This window comes from Hypanus sabinus, chromosome 29 (genome assembly GCF_030144855.1).
Source record: "Hypanus sabinus isolate sHypSab1 chromosome 29, sHypSab1.hap1, whole genome shotgun sequence".
Classification (NCBI taxonomy): domain Eukaryota; kingdom Metazoa; phylum Chordata; class Chondrichthyes; order Myliobatiformes; family Dasyatidae; genus Hypanus; species Hypanus sabinus.
The window spans coordinates 24,205,476-24,222,044 of NC_082734.1; the positions used below are offsets into that span (position 1 = coordinate 24,205,476).

Consider the following 16,569-nt stretch of genomic DNA (forward strand, 5'->3'; position numbering starts at 1 on the left):
TACATTGATATACACACACACACACTCAGATACACTGATATATATACACACACACACAAATGCACATACACTTAGATACACTGATACTCACTCACTCACTCAGATACACTGATACACACACACACACACTCAGATACACTGATACACACATTCAGATACACTGATACACACACACTCAAATACACTGATACTCACATACACACACTCACTCACTCAGATAGACTGATGCACACATACACTCACACACACTCAGATACACTGATACACACACACAGATACACATACACACACACAAATGCACACACACTCAGATACACTGATATACACAAATGCACACACACTCAGATACACTGATACACACACACACTCAAAATACACTGATAAACACACACACACAAATGTACACACACTCAGATACACTGATACACACACGCATACACACTCAGATACACTGATACACACATTCAGATACACTGATAAACACACACACACAAATGCACACACACTCAGATACACTGATACACACACACTCAAATACACTGATACTCACATACACTCACACACATTCAGATACACTGATACACACACACACTCAGATACACTGATACACACACACTCAAATACACTGATAAACACACACAAATGTACACACACTCAGATACACTGATAAACACACACACAAATGCACACACACTCAGATACACAAACACACACACACACTCAGATACACAAACACACACACACATTCAGATACACACACACACTCAGATACACAAACACACACACACACACTCAGACACACACACACACACACACACTCAGATACACACACACACACACACTCAGATACACAAACACACACACACACACTCAGATACACACACACACACTCTCAGATACACAAACACACACACACACACACACACTCAGATACACACACACACACACACACACTCAGATACACACACACACACACACACACACACACACTCAGATACACACACACACACACACACACACACACACTCAGATACACAAACACACACACACATAAAAGCAGGCCTTTCAACACCTCCTCTGTCACATGCCTCCAGTGTAGACATCACAAGATATCACATCATCAGTGTGAGGGTGGCGGGCAGGAGGGGGTTGTGGAGAGGGAGGTGGAGGTGTGATGAGGGAGGGGATTCTGATATGGGGGGGGAGTTATGTGGGGGGAGGAAGGGTGTTGTGTTATGGGGGTGGTCATGTTGGGAGGCAGGAGTGGTTTTAGTGAGAGAGGCAGTAGTGGGGAGGTAGGAGGACTTTTAATGAGAGCGGGAGAGGGAGGAGTGGCCCCACAGATACCCACTTAACAAAGGCGACTTGTACTGAACCACTCGTATTGCCATGACGACTGCTTCAAGGACTCTTAGCTTCGTCCCTTGTTCATACACCATGTCTCTCCCAATTTCTCCTTCAGGCCAGCTGGAGATGGTGGCGGTCGTGGACACAGAGGGCAAGGCAATGTCTGTTCTGCAAGAGTTAGCGTCACTTAGCACTGAACAAGCATTTCTAGTCCACACGCCGAACGATTATTCTGCCTGTACCACCAACCTGCACCTGGACCATAGTTCCCCCCATCCCTCCCATCCACGTACTCCAAACTTCTCTTAAATGTTGCATTCGAACCCACCTTCACTACTTCCACTGCCAGCTCGTTCCACCCTCTCACCACCCTCTGAGTGAAGAAGTGCCCCTCATGTTCCCCTCACCTTTCACCCTTAAACCATGATCCGTAATTCTAGTCTCACCCAACTTCAGCGGAAAAAGCCTGCTTGCATTTACCCCATTTATACCCCTCTGAATTTTCCACACCTCTATCAAATCCCCCCTCAATCTCCTATGCTCCAGGGAATAAATTCCTAACCTATTCAACCTTTCCCTATAACTCAGGTCCTCAAGTTACAGCAACATTCTTGAGAATTTTCTCTGCACACTTTCAATCTTATTGATATCTTTTCTCTAAGTTAGTGATCAGAACTGCACACAATCAAGCCAAGTCACTTTTATTGTCATTTCGACCATAACTGCTGGTACAGTACATAGTAAAAATGAGACAATGTTTTTCAGGACCATGGTGCTACATGACACAGTACAAAAACTAGACTGAACTACGTAATAAAAAAACAACACAGAGAAAGCTCCACTGGACTACAGACCTACACTGGACTACGTAAAGTGCACAAAAACAGTGCAGGCATTACAATAAATAATAAACAGGACAATAGGGCAGTAAGGTGTCAGTCCAGGCTCTGGGTATTTAGGAGTCTGATAGCTTGGGGGAAGAAACTGTTACATAGTCTGGTCGTGAGAGCCCGAATGCTACGAAGCCTTTTCCCAGACAGCAGGAGGGAGAAGAGTTTGTATGAGGGGTGCATGGGGTCCTTCATAATGCTGTTTGCTTTGCGGATGCAGCGTGTAGTGTAAATGTCCGTGATGGCGGGAAGAGAGACCCTGATGATCTTCTCAGCTGACCTCACTATCCGCTGCAGGGTCTTGCAATCCGAGATGGTGCAATTTCCGAACCAGGCAGTGATGCAGCTGCTCAGGATGCTCTCAATACAACCCCTGTAGAAAGTGAGGAGGATCTAATACCTAGAACATACCTACAGACTAGAAGATATATTCTCGGTATCTTGTGATAAGGTGATACAGCAAACCATCCTGTCCTCTTCCTGATATTGTGTGTGTCCTTAAATCAAGCTTCATCTGTCCCTCTCAGGTGGACATACTGTACATGCAAGGTCTTCAGATGGTTGGTGTAAGATCTGCCTGGCCAATACTTATCACTCAAACAACGTCTAAAGCATCGTGAATGCTGTTGGTGGAAGTTTGGGTGAGCATTACTGCTTTTCCCACACTTGCAACAACTACTCAGACATAGAGTCACAGAGCTATACAGTACGGAAGCAGGGCCTTCGGCCCGACTCGTCCATGCCATCAAAAGTATACATTTGGCTGTGAAATGTCTAGCTGACACATGGTGCCATATGAATGCAAGCCTTTTATTGTTAGATAGGGGCAAGACAGAAGAGGTGGAAAAGCAAGGGATGAGGGAGAGCTATAGGGGCAGTGAGAGTGAAATTAGTGGTGAGGCTAGAGGGAGAAGTAATATAGGAAAGAGTAAAAACGCTACAGAGGGAGAGAGAAAAGTGATGCAGAGAAGAGAGAGGGAAAGAGAAAGTGGGGGTGAGGGAGGAAAGGGAGAGATGAAGAGGGAGAAAAGGCTGGGGGAGAGAGAAAGGGAGAGGGAGAGAAAGGGAGGAGTGGAAAGGGATGGAGAGACAGGGAGAAGATGAAAAGGAGAGAGAGAAAGGAGGGGAGGAGGAGAGAGGGAATGGGAGGGAGAGGGGAAGGGGAAAGAGAGAGGGGTGAGGAAGGAGAAAGAGAAAGGGAAGGAGAGAGGGAGGGGATGTTTCAACCCTAGCAGTGGCAGAACTTGTGCGGCCAGAATGGACAATGGAAGAAGGGAGGGGGAAGGAAATTTCTTTCTCCTGGAAGGAGAAATCGATATTCATGCCATCGGGTCCAAGGCTACCCAAACAGAATAGACTGAGACAGACTGGTGAATGAGGTGGCACTGCCCCCCCAGCTGCCGATGTCAATCACAGCAAGCTGCAATGGCATGGGCCGGCTGTTTCCCTTCAGCCCCGGGTCCCGCTGTGAAACCGTTACTTAATCCCGACTTCATCCAGCCACGTGTTTACCCAAAGAAACAGACCGTCCCTTCAATACAATTTTTGTGAAGGTCACTCTGCACAAAGAAGTGGCAAAGGAACTCTCACTTCCGTCTCAGTCAAGGGCTGCTCATTGTTTTAATTTAATTAAATTAATTAATTAATTTTATTTCGATATACAGCATGGTAACAAATCCTACTAGCCTAACAAGCCCACTTAGCTCAAATACACCTACCAATTGACCTACCAACTAGAGGGGCTTTGGACTGTGAGAGGAAACCAGAGCACTTGGAGGAAACCTGCGGGGTCATGGAGGAGAACGTACACACATCCCCTCACAGCTCCAGCAACCCAGGTTCGAGTCTGACCTCGGCTGCTGTCTGTGCGGAGATTGCACCGTTGGATCCCGATGCCCTTGTGATCCGAAGGTCCTTTGGAAGTCCAGAATGAGGCATAAAATGGTGCTTATGATCAATTTATTGAGCACTCCAAGAGCAAGGGAGAAGAACGGCGAAGGGGCATGGCGAGAGACAGAAAACAGGAGGGAAATCCAGAGGAACACACGCAAAATGCTGGAGGAACTGAGCAGGAAGCATCGATGGAAAAGAACACAATCAACATTGTAAACCAAGACCCTTCATCAGAAATGGGAAGGAAAGCGGAATATGTCAGAATAAAAAAAGTGGTAGGACTAGCTAGAAGGTGATAGGTGAATGGGAATGGTAAAGAGCTGGAGAAGAAGGAATCTGATAGGAGAGGAGAGTGGACCTTAGGAGAAAGGGATAGAGGAGGGGACCCCGAAGGAGGTGATAGGCCTGAGTGAGGAATAGAAGAAGACATGAAGGGAAGGGTATTTATTTTAACCGGAGGAGATATTGATGTTCATGCCATCTGGTTGGTAGCTACCCAGACGGAATATAAGGTGTTGCCCCCCCCACCTTGTTGTGGCACAAGAGGGGGTAATGGACTGACCCGTTGGAATGGAAATGGGAATCAGAATTAAAATGTCTGGAGGATGGGTGTGTGAGGTCGAGGAGATGGGGACGGGTGTGTGGGGTCGGGGGAAGGGGGATGGGTGTGTGAGGTTGAGGAGATGGGGACGGGTGTGTGAGGTCGGGGGAAGGGGGACGGGTGTGTGGGGTGGGGGAAGGGGGACGGGTGTGTGGGGTTGGGGATGGGTGTGTGTTGGGGGGTAAGGGGGACGGGTGTGTGAGGTTGAGGAGATGGGGATGGGTGTGTGGGGTCAGGGGGAAGGGGGATGGGTGTGTGGGGATGGGGACGGGTGTGTGGGGTGGGGGAAGGGGGACGGGTGTGTGGGGTTGGGGATGGGTGTGTGTTGGGGGGTAAGGGGGACGGGTGTGTGAGGTTGAGGAGATGGGGATGGGTGTGTGGGGTCAGGGGGAAGGGGGATGGGTGTGTGGGGTGGGGGGGAAGGGGGATGGGTGTGTGAGGTTGAGGAGATGGGGACGGGTGTGTGGGGTCGGGGGGAAGGGGGATGGGTGTGTGGGGTCGGGGGAAGGGGGATGGGTGTGTGGGGTCGGGGGAAGGGGGATGGGTGTGTGGGGTCGGGGGAAGGGGGACGGGTGTGTGGGGTGGGGGGAAGGGGGATGGGTGTGTGGGGATGGGGACGGGTGTGTGGGGTCAGGGGGAAGGGGGATGGGTGTGTGGGGATGGGGACGGGTGTGTGGGGTGGGGGAAGGGGGACGGGTGTGTGGGGTTGGGGATGGGTGTGTGTTGGGGGGTAAGGGGGACGGGTGTGTGAGGTTGAGGAGATGGGGATGGGTGTGTGGGGTCAGGGGGAAGGGGGATGGGTGTGTGGGGTGGGGGGGAAGGGGGATGGGTGTGTGAGGTTGAGGAGATGGGGACGGGTGTGTGGGGTCGGGGGGAAGGGGGATGGGTGTGTGGGGTCGGGGGAAGGGGGATGGGTGTGTGGGGTCGGGGGAAGGGGGATGGGTGTGTGGGGTCGGGGGAAGGGGGACGGGTGTGTGGGGTGGGGGGAAGGGGGATGGGTGTGTGGGGATGGGGACGGGTGTGTGGGGTCGGGGGGAAGGGGGATGGGTGTGTGGGGTGGAGGGGAAGGGGGACGGGTGTGTGAGGTTGAGGAGATGGGGACGGGTGTGTGGGGTCGGGGGGAAGGGGGACGGGTGTGTGGGGTCGGGGGAAGGGGATGGGTGTGTGGGGTGGGGGGAAGGGGGATGGGTGTGTGGGGTCGGGGGAAGGGGATGGGTGTGTGGGGTCGGGGGAAGGGGGATGGGTGTGTGGGGTCGGGGGAAGGGGGACGGGTGTGTGGGGTGGGGGGAAGGGGGACGGGTGTGTGGGGATGGGGACGGGTGTGTGGGGTCGGGGGGAAGGGGGATGGGTGTGTGGGGTCGGGGGAAGGGGATGGGTGTGTGGGGTCGGGGGAAGGGGATGGGTGTGTGGGGTCGGGGGAAGGGGATGGGTGTGTGGGGTCGGGGGGAAGGAGGATGGGTGTGTGTTGGGGGGTAAGGGGGACGGGTGTGTGGGGTCGGGGGGAAGGGGGACGGGTGTGTGGGGTCGGGGGAAGGGGATGGGTGTGTGGGGTGGGGGGAAGGGGGACGGGTGTGTGGGGTGGGGGAAGGGGGACGGGTGTGTGGGGTCGGGGGAAGGGGGACGGGTGTGTGAGGTCGAGGAGATGGGGACGGGTGTGTGGGGTCGGGGGGAAGGGGGATGGGTGTGTGGGGTGGGGGGAAGGGGGATGGGTGTGTGGGGTGGGGGGAAGGGGGATGGGTGTGTGGGGTCGGGGGGAAGGAGGATGGGTGTGTGTTGGGGGGTAAGGGGGACGGGTGTGTGGGGTCGGGGGGAAGGGGGATGGGTGTGTGGGGTGGGGGGAAGGGGGATGGGTGTGTGGGGTCGGGGGGAAGGGGGATGGGTGTGTGGGGTGGGGGGAAGGGGGATGGGTGTTTGGGGTGGGGGGGAAGGGGGATGGGTGTGTGGGGTTGGGGATGGGGACGGGTGTGTGGGGTGGGGGGAAGGGGGGATGGGTGTGTGTTGGGGGTAAGGGGGACAGGTGTGTGGGGTTGGGGGGAAGGGGGACGGGTGAGTGGGTTTGTGGAGACAGAAGGATGTGAGTTTGGATTTGGGATGGGGAGGAGAATTAAGGACACTGAGCAGAGGTATCTGAAGAAGTGCTGGAACTTTTATAAACCCTGTGGGTTGGAATTACTAAATAGTTGGTGGCATTAAAAATGGATGAATTTAATGAATTTGAAAGTGTTATTACTTTTAAGATGAATTCTGATGTCAGCACCTTACTGTGACTTACCTTCTGGCCCTTTGCTTTATTGTGGTGTTCATTTAAAAACTGGGCCGTGGCTGGGCTCCGGTGAAGGAGGCATGTTAACCCTTTCCAGGCTGGCTCCCGACTCACCCCCACCCCTGCTCTCCCACCCAGTCCTCCAGTCAGGAGCGACATTTGCCGGGATCGGGGCAGCTGTGGCTTACACAGACGCGTCCAAAGCTACAGGTTTAATCCAGTGTCAAGTCCGCACAGGTCCGCGGGGGCAAAAGGGGGTCAGCCTCTGAAGACTTCCGAAGGAATTCTGGATGACTCGAGGGGCCGAAGTCTTTCCCGACAGAGTCACTTTGTGCTGGGACCTTGTATCCATAACTTATCACAAGCTTTCTCTACGTCAAAACAGAACTGCTGCAACTAATTCCTTATTAACCTGAGCCTTACAAATGTCAGATTCCAACCTTAACACCATGTCCATGGTCATTTTCCCTTAACACAAATCAGTATCCAGCTAACTTTCCACAAAATAAGAAAGCATGGCTATAACCATTCTCTTACATGCATGTGAAGTTAGTGAATTGAGTCTACAACTGGAAGGATCTGAGTGATCCCCACCAGGTTTCAACATAAGGATCTCAACCACTAATTTTCAGAAAGAAGGTGGGCGCCTTTCAATCCATATTGTAATAAGAAATTCCAAAACCAGTGTAATTTTTGCATCTGATATAAGCATACTATTACAAATATCATCTTTCCCAGGTGATGTCTGACCATTAATAGCCCTTTTAAGTTCAGATGGTGTAAATTCACGCCCAAGTAGGAGCTGAAGCGTCCTTTTTTTCCTGCAAGCTATGGATTGTTTGCCAAAACCCTTTCTTCATAAGAATCCTCTTACTTAAAGTGGCTGAACTATGTAGACTAACATATGTTTTTTACTAATAAATCTGGTTTTTCAGAGTCAGTAACTGCAACCTTCTCCTCACCACACAAAACCAGTAATGCATCAAGTTTTCTATCTCTTCCCCCCCCCCCCCCCACCTGGATCTCTTTCCCAATGCTATCACAGTACATTCTCCAATACATTTCCTTTGCCCCTTCTCACTACTTTCTTACTATGGTTTGATACTGGATGAAAGACAAATAGGAGTAACACTACCCAACTTTCCTAAGAGCTTTATTCTGCACCTTCACAGCTCTCTTACATCCATCCATCCACCCACCGGGGAACATCTCTCCTCTTAGTATCTCCCAATGATCTGGGAACAGATTCCTTAGCTATTGAGCTGAGTACAGAGCACAAGGTATGATTGCTCAACTTGGTACCCTCCAAAACCAAATGATCAGGAAATCCACTTTCAGATAAATCATCAAATACATCCCAATTTGCCTTTTTAAAATTCCATCTGGGACTATGAGAACCTTTCCTCTGATATATATCTATTGCCATTGTACAGATAATGGCAAAACGTTCACTCCTCACTGTTGAATCTTTATACACTTCCCACTTGCTATATCCTCAGTTACCAGCATGAAGCTCTATAGCAGTGTTATTAAATAGATTTATCCTTGTACTCCAACCATTATTCAAGCACACTGGGCACTTTCCTTCCAGAAAGTCTCCCACCACCATCCTATTTACATTTGTGTCACTGCAACTCCACATAGTATTATGAGGATTGAAATCCCCACACCATACAACCTTATTTTTCCCATTTCCACCTACACTTTTCAATTTATCAGGTGTTAACCTTTCACAAAGGATATAGAAATTTATTATCTGTACTTTATCATTCTTCCCGCAAATCTTAACCACAAATGACTCATAAAGAAACTCCAATTTCCAAAACGCTATGTGCTATCCTGGTTCCTCAAAGTTTGTCATGCTCTCAACGGCATGCATCTCAAATAGCCTCTGACAACCAAGCCCCGCTCCCGGCCTTCACGTGTGGCTTAGCTGACAAGCCCAGGCGAACTGTTTCTACTGACAGGAGAAGGGGCAAAGGTGGGTCAGTGACGCATCAAAACAAGCCACTCTGGGCAGATGGGGCTCACCAGCTGCGGTTGGTAGCTCGTTTGGGAGAAGGAGAACTCTAATCTGTACCCTCTCGTGAGCAAGGCTCTGGGAGTAAACCCCGAGGAAAAAGCTGAAGCCGGAGTCCCTAAGGCAGTCCTACGTTGAGCTCAACGCTGACTGGCAACTCCTGCGACGCTGCCTGTGCCAAACTGTGTCGGTCTCTGCCGTTCCTTTGGCTTCGTCAGCTGAGTGGAGAGGGGGGAGCCTGCTGCGTGGGTTTGCTCTGCATTCTGTGCTGCCCTGTCCTCCATACAGGCTTGTGTATCGTGCAGACAGGTGTCTTGTAACTTCAAACTCGATTGAGGTGGTTGGGAGCAGGATTGGCTGTGAAACTGTACCCTATTGGTTGAAGTCAAAGGGAGCAGGATTGGCTGTTGAACTGCGTCCTACTGGTTGAAATCTTGGAGGGAAGGGATTGGTTGTGAAACTGTATCCTATTGGTTGAAGTCTTTGGGAGAAGGATTGACTGTAAATCTGTACCCTATTGGCTGAAGTCTTGTGGAGAAGGATTGACCATAAAACCATTAAACACGGGAGCACAATTAGGCCATTTGGCCCATCAAGTCTACTCCACCAGTCAATCATGGCTGATTCTTTTCTCTCACTCCCCAGCCTTCTCCCCATAACCTTTGATGCAGTGTCCAATCAAGAGCCGATCAAACTCTGCCTTAAATACACCCAACAACCCGGCCTCCACAGCTGCCTGCAGTAATAAATTCCACAAATTCACCACCCTCTGGCTATAGAAATTTCTCCTCATCCCTGTTTTAAGTGGACGCCCCTCTATCCTGAGACAGTGCCCTCTTGTCCTAGACTCCCCCACCATGGGAAATTTCCTTTCTACATCTACATTGTCTAGATTTCAATGAAATCCCCCATAATCCTTCTGAATTCCAGTGAGTACAGATCCAGAGACATCAAACGTTCCTCATATGATAACCCTTTCATTGCTGGAATTATCCTAGTGAACCTCCTCTGGACACTCACCAGTGCCCAGCACACCTTTTCTTAGATGAGGAGCCCAAAACTGTTCACAATACTCAAGGTGAGGCATCACCAGTGCCTCACAAAGCCTCAGCATCACATCCTCTTGAAATGAATGCTGACATTGCATTTGCCTTCCTCGCCACCAACTCAACCTGCAAGTTAACTTTTATGGGATTCTGCAGGAGGACTCCCAAGTCCCTTAGCATCTCAGATTTTTGGATTTTCTCCCCGTTTAGAAAATAACCTGCGCATTTATTTCTACTACCTAGTGCATGACCAAGCATTTTCCAACATGGTATTTCATTTGCCACTTTCTTGCCCATTGTCCTAATCTGTCTAACTCCTTCTGCAGCTTTCATTACCCGCCTCTCCACCAATCTTCGTATCAGCTGCAAACTTGGCAACAAAGCCTCTATTCCATCATCTAAACAATTGATATCAGCCATAAAACGAAGTGGTCCCAGCACCGACTCCTGCGGAACACCACTAATCACTAGCAGTCAACCAGAAAAGGATCCTTTTATTCCCACTCGCTGCCTCCTGCCTATCAGTCAATGCGCTAACCATGCCAGTAACTTTCCAGTAATGCCATGGGCTCTTAACTTGGTAAGCAGCTTGTGTGTGGCACCTTGTCAAAGGCTTTCTGAAAGTCCAAATATACAACATCCATTGCATCTCCTTTAATTATCCTACATGTGATCTCCTCAAAGAATTCCAGCAGGTTTGTCAGGCAGGATTTTCCCCTAAGGAAACCATGCTGGCTTTGTCCTATCTTGTCCTGTGTCACCAAGCACTCCATCACCCCTCAACCTTAACAATTGACTCTAACATCTTCCCTGCCACTGAGGTCAGGCTAACCAGTCTATAGTTTCTGCTGCCTTGCTCCTTTCATAAAGAGTGGAGTGACATTTGCAGTTTTGCAGTCCTCTGGCACCATGCCGGAGTCCAAAGATTTTTGAAAGATCATTACTAAAACCTCCACAGTCTCTACCACTGCTTCTTTCAGAACCCTAGGGTGCAGTTCATCTGGTCCGGGTGACTCACGTACCTTGACATCATGCAGCTTCTTGAGCACCTTCTCCTTTGTAATAGTAACTGTGTCTTCCAGTTGAAGTCTTGGGGAGAAGGATTGGCTGCAAATCTGTACCCTACTGGTTGAGGTGTTGAGAGTGGAGGAGGTGGCCTGTGGGACTGCTGCCCCCATGAAAGTGAGATTGGGAGAGGGAACTCCTCGTGAGGATTTATTTCCCGGATTGATTCAGCAGCTCAGGAGAATGTCTGAAGAAAAGGTGACGGCTAAAGCAGAAGTCTCAGACAGTAATTACATGCCTGTGAGCAGTTTAATCTAATACTGTTCAAAGGCAAAATCTCAGCCATAATAAATACTTCTGTAATGTGCCTGTCTGAACACTTACTCAACTTTCCCCACTAAAATCTGAAATTAAATCCATTACACATATTTTAATAACAGTTAAAGGGGAATTGCTTCCAAAAATAGTATTCTTACAGTTAGAGAGCTCAGTGAAGCATGGGTCGGTGATTTTGACTGGAATCTGGAGTATTGTAGAGCAAATCCCAATCCGGTGACTCAGGCATAAAGATTTAGTCCGACGGTAGTGACGGGGTGGAATCTCCCCAGTAGAGTGACCAAAGCACTGAGGAGAGCCCAAAAGGGACCAGGTATCCTTGTATTAATTCTGAAAGATGAGGGTTCATTAGGGATAGGCAGCATGGTTTTGTGCCTGGGAAAGATTAAAGATCAGCTCTATTTGTACATTGAAACTCAGAGTGAATTATCTCATTTGCGCCAACGGCCAACGCAGTCCGAGGATGCGCTGGGGGTGCCCGCCAATGCTTCAGATGCCAACATAGCATACCCGCAACTTACTGACCAACTGTACTAACATCTTTGGAATGTGGCAGGAAACTGAAACAGCTGGAGGCAACTTACATGTGGAGAACATACAACCTCCTTACAGGCAGTAGCGGGAATCGAACTCTAATCGTTGGCACTGTTAAGTGTTATACTAACCGCTACACTTCTATGCTGCCTGGTTATTATGAATTGGATTGTTTATTTGAAGAAATAACCAAGAAGGTTGATGATGACAGGGCAGTAGACGTGGTCTACTTGGACTTCAATAAGGCCTTCGGTAAGGTTCCACATGCTAGGCCGCTGTGAATCACATGGGAGTGGTAACAAATCGCATACGCAACTTTCTTAATGGCTGCTTCTCGGACTGGAGAGTTTTGCTACGCCACTAAAGACTCTGGCAAATCTCTACAGATTTACCGGGGAGGCCACTCTAACTGATTGCATCACCGTCTGGCTTTGTATTGGGCAAGACTGCAGAAGACTGTCAACGCAGCCAGCTCCATCACGGGCGCTCGCCTCCCCACACTGAGGACACCTGCAAAAGGCTTCCCTCATTGAGGACTTCACTACCCAAGACTTGCCCTCTTCTCGTTACAACCAACAGGAAGGAAGTACAGGAGCCTGCACACCCACACTCTGTGATTTAATAATAGCTTTCCACCTTCTGCCATCAGGTTTCTGAGCAGTTGATGAACACTAACTCACTATTCTGCTCCCTTTTTGCACAAACTATTATTTATTTTTGTAATATATGGTATAGCTTATGTACTGCACTGTACTGAGGTCACAAAAGAGTGAATTACGTCAGTGACAACAAACCTGATTCTGATTCCGATGACTAGTGATGTATCTCAGGAGCTGGAGTTGAACCCATTGCTGGTTGTCGCCAACATCAATGGCTTGGATGAGAATGTGTAAGGTGAGGTTAGTAAGTCTGCAGGTGGTGGTGTTACAGACAGTGAAGGTAGTTATTAAGAATCATACTCCTGTAAGGAGTTTCTGCGTTCTCCCCGTGACCATGTGGGTTTCCTCCAGGTGCTTCAGTTTCCTCCCACGGTCCGAAGACGTACTTGTTTATGGGTTCACTGGTCATTGTAAATTGTCCCCTGATTAGGCTACGATTAAACCAAGGGCTGGTGGGCGCCACAGCTCGGAGGGCCAGAAAGGCTCGCTCCGTGCTGTACCTCAATGAGTAAAGACTAACACCGTGATCTTAATCGGTTGGATGTGGGCAGAGGAACGGGTTTAATTCAGATAGCTGTGAGGTGTTGTACTTTGGGAAGACAAATCGGTGTAGGACTTTGACACTGAATAGCAAGACCCTAGGGGGTGTTGTGGAACAGAGGAGCCTAGGAGTAGACACACATGGTGTTACAGGTAGACAGGTTGGTGAAGAAAGGTTATGGCAGGCTGGCCTATGTCAAGCCTCAAGATTCGGGGGAGTAGATTTAGGATGGAGATGAGGAGGAAATGTTTTTTCCAGAGGGTGGTGAATCTGTGGAATTCTCTGCCCAGTGGAGGCTACCTCGGTAAATATATTTAAGACAAGGTGGGATAGGTTTTTGCATAGTAGGGTTATGGGGAAAAGGCAGGTAGGTGGAGATGATCAGCCATGATCGTATTGAATGGCAGAGCAGGCTCGACGGGCCAGATGGCCAACTCCTGCTCCTATTACGTTCTCATGTCAATGTGAGGATTGATTACAGAAATTGGACGTTGTGTTGCAGCTATACCAGTCGCTAGTGAGGCCACACTTGGTGCAGCTTTCAGTAAATCGAGGTTCACGCTGTCAGGCCGGAGCGAGTCCAGACGGCGTATGAGACGTTACTCCTCCACCCTGAGCGAGGGGGATGATGGACAGATGGAACGTGGAGGGGAGGTAGAGACAGGTGATCAGTGGAGACTCCAGGGGCTGCAGAACTATTTAGTTTGACACGTTGTGTCAGCACCCAGAAACTTTGATTTCCGGATCCCTAGGCACCTTTTCTAATACCTCTCAACTAAATTATCTCCTCACACACACAGGCCTATCAACCACCCTCCAACCCTCTGCACTAATTCACTTTGTTCTGAACCAACACCCTTGGTTAATTATAAACACAATATATAATTGTGCTGGAAATCCAGAGCAACACACACAACATGCTGGAGGAACTCAGCAGGTCAAACAGCATCTATGGAGAGGAATAAACAGTTGATGTTCTGGGGCCGAGACACTTCTTCAGGAACAGAAAGGAAGGGGGAAGATGCCAGAGTAGAAAGGCGGTGGGAGGGGGAAGGAGGACAAGCTCAAATGTGATAGATGAAGCCAGGTGGGTGGGAAAGGTAGAGGGCTGGAGAGGAGAGTATCTGACAGGAGACTAAAGGAGAAAGGGAAGAGGGAGAGGTGATAGGCAGGTAAGAAGAGGTAGAAGGCCAGACCGAGAAATAGAAGAGGGAATGGGGAGGAATTTTTTTATTTATCCGAAAGAGAAATCAATGTTGGGTTAATTTGCAGCAGCTAATTAACCCTCCCAGGACATCATTGGGACGTGAGAGGAAACTGGAACACCGGGTGGGGGGGGGGGGGATTGTCCACAAGGGGAACATGAAGACTCCACGCTGTAAGGACCCAGGATCAACTCCAAACACCCGTGCTATCAGTGTGGAGTCTAATCCATATGGTCATGCTCCGAGGTTATTGAGGGGAAGATTACTCAGTTGGTGGGTTTGCAAGCACAGCCCCCCCCCCCCCACAACTCTGGCATCCTTAACATCACATCATGCCTTCTACTGTTGGGTTCTGCATACCTGCCCAGACCCTAAGGAGAGGTTGTGTGTTCTGTGTAATATATTGTATGTTTTGTGTAATGTGTTGTATGTTCTGTGTAATGTGTTCCATGTTCTGTGTAATGTGTTGTATGTTCTGTGTGATGTGTTAGATGTTCTGTGTGACGTGTTCCATGTTCTGCATGATGTGTTCCGTGTTCTGCGTGATGTGTTGTATGTTCTGTGTGGTGTTCCATGCTCCGTAATGTGTTGTATGTTCTGTGTGATGTGTTGTATGTTCTGTGTGATGTGTTCCATGTTCTGTGTGAAGTGTTAGATGTTTAGATGTTCTGTGTGACGTGTTCCATCTTCTGTGTGATGTGTTCCATGTTCTGTGTAATGTGCTCTATGTTCAGTGTAATATGTTCTATGTTTTGTGCCTCTCAACTCCTTTAATTCCTCCGGCCTTTAAAATCTGTCTGTGAGTGAACTTTTACCTATCTGCCCGCACGTCTGAGCACTTGCCTCAGGGCCAGCTGCTTCAGCACTCCCGTGGAGTGGGTGAGTCCCGAATGCGACATTAAAGGAGAGATAATGGAAGCCATCGCTTTCGTTGCCGCATCCACTCGGATATCCAACAGCCTGACAATGCTCCCTGCGCTGGCTCTCACGTGAACAACTGAGATGGCTGCAATCTTCAAGATTAAATGTTCCATAGCAAATGACAATCCCTTCAGGAGGCACGGATGAGCGTCTCTCAGATAAATAGTTTTGAGAGTGAGCTTCCTGGGCAGTCAGGTTGGAACCATTTGATGTAAACAGTTTCTCATTTTTAATTTGTGCATCTATTTTTACAGCTTTTAATTCCTCCTTGCCCTGGGGCAACTGGTGCTGCAAATCGGCGTTGAGAGTTTGTCTCTGGCTCGCTAATCAGTGGGTGACACTATGAGTCAGAAGAATGTAACTTCCAGACACGGCAAAGCATTCTGCATGAAAAGAAATCCATTTCGGATGTCGGATCATGAATTCTTAGTGGTAGTGCTGGAGGGGAAAATACTGAGCAGGAGCTCGGAATAGCTTCTCTTCCTCCCTTCCCCGGGTGACCTCTGTACAGCTGGGGGAGGAGAGAGAGGGAGAGTGGGGAGAGAGGGGGAGAGGAGAGAGAGGGAAAGGAGAGAGTGGGGAGAGAGGAGAGAGAGGGAAAGGAGAGAGTGGGGAGAGAGGACAGAAAGGGAGAGGAGAGGGAGGAGAGAGGGAGAGGAGAGGGAGGGGAGAAAGGAAGAGAGAACAGAAAGGGAGAGGAGAGGGAGGAGAGAGGGAGAGGAGAGGGAGGGGAGAAAGGAAGAGAGAACAGAAAGGGAGAGGAGAGGGAGGGGGAGGGGAGAGAAGAGGGAGGAGAGAGGGGAGAGAGGGAGAGCGGACAGAAAGGGAGAGGAGAGGGAGGGGAGAAAGGAAGAGAGAACAGAAAGGGAGAGGAGAGGGAGGGGGAGGGGAGAGAAGAGGGAGGAGAGAGGGGAGAGAGGGAGAGCGGACAGAAAGGGAGAGGAGAGGGAGGAGAGAGGGAGAGGAGAGGGAGGGGAGAAAGGAAGAGAGAACAGAAAGGGAGAGGAGAGGGAGGGGGAGGGGAGAGAAGAGGGAGGAGAGAGGGGAGAGAGGGAGAGCGGACAGAAAGGGAGAGGAGAGGGAGGAGAGAGGGGGAGAGGAGAGAGTGGGAGAGGACAGAGAGGGAGAGGAGCAGGAGAGGGGGAGATGAGAGAGAGAAAAAGAGGGAGGAGAGAGTGGGAGAGAAGAGGGAGGTGAAGAGGAGAGAGAGAGGACAGAAAGGAAGAGGAGAGAGAGGACAGAGAGGGAGAGGAGCAGGAGGAGAGGGGGGAGATGAGAGAGAGAAAAAGAGGGAGAGAGGAGAGAGTG

The 16,569-nt window shown here is 49.7% G+C and overlaps 1 long non-coding RNA gene across 2 annotated transcripts in view; it reads left to right on the forward strand.

Annotated features, from left to right (window-relative positions):
• LOC132383136 (uncharacterized) overlaps positions 1 to 16,569 on the forward strand; it is a 73,650-nt gene that overhangs the window by 27,093 nt on the left and 29,988 nt on the right. Inside the window, exons 4-5 of one of the 2 annotated variants that reach the window (XR_009508553.1) lie at positions 1,463 to 2,878; positions 3,902 to 4,748. The exons of the other annotated variant lie outside the window; for it this stretch is intronic. This is a non-coding gene — a long non-coding RNA (uncharacterized LOC132383136). Of the gene's footprint in view, positions 1 to 1,462; positions 2,879 to 3,901; positions 4,749 to 16,569 lie in introns of those variants that run through there. 2 annotated transcript variants of the gene reach the window in all.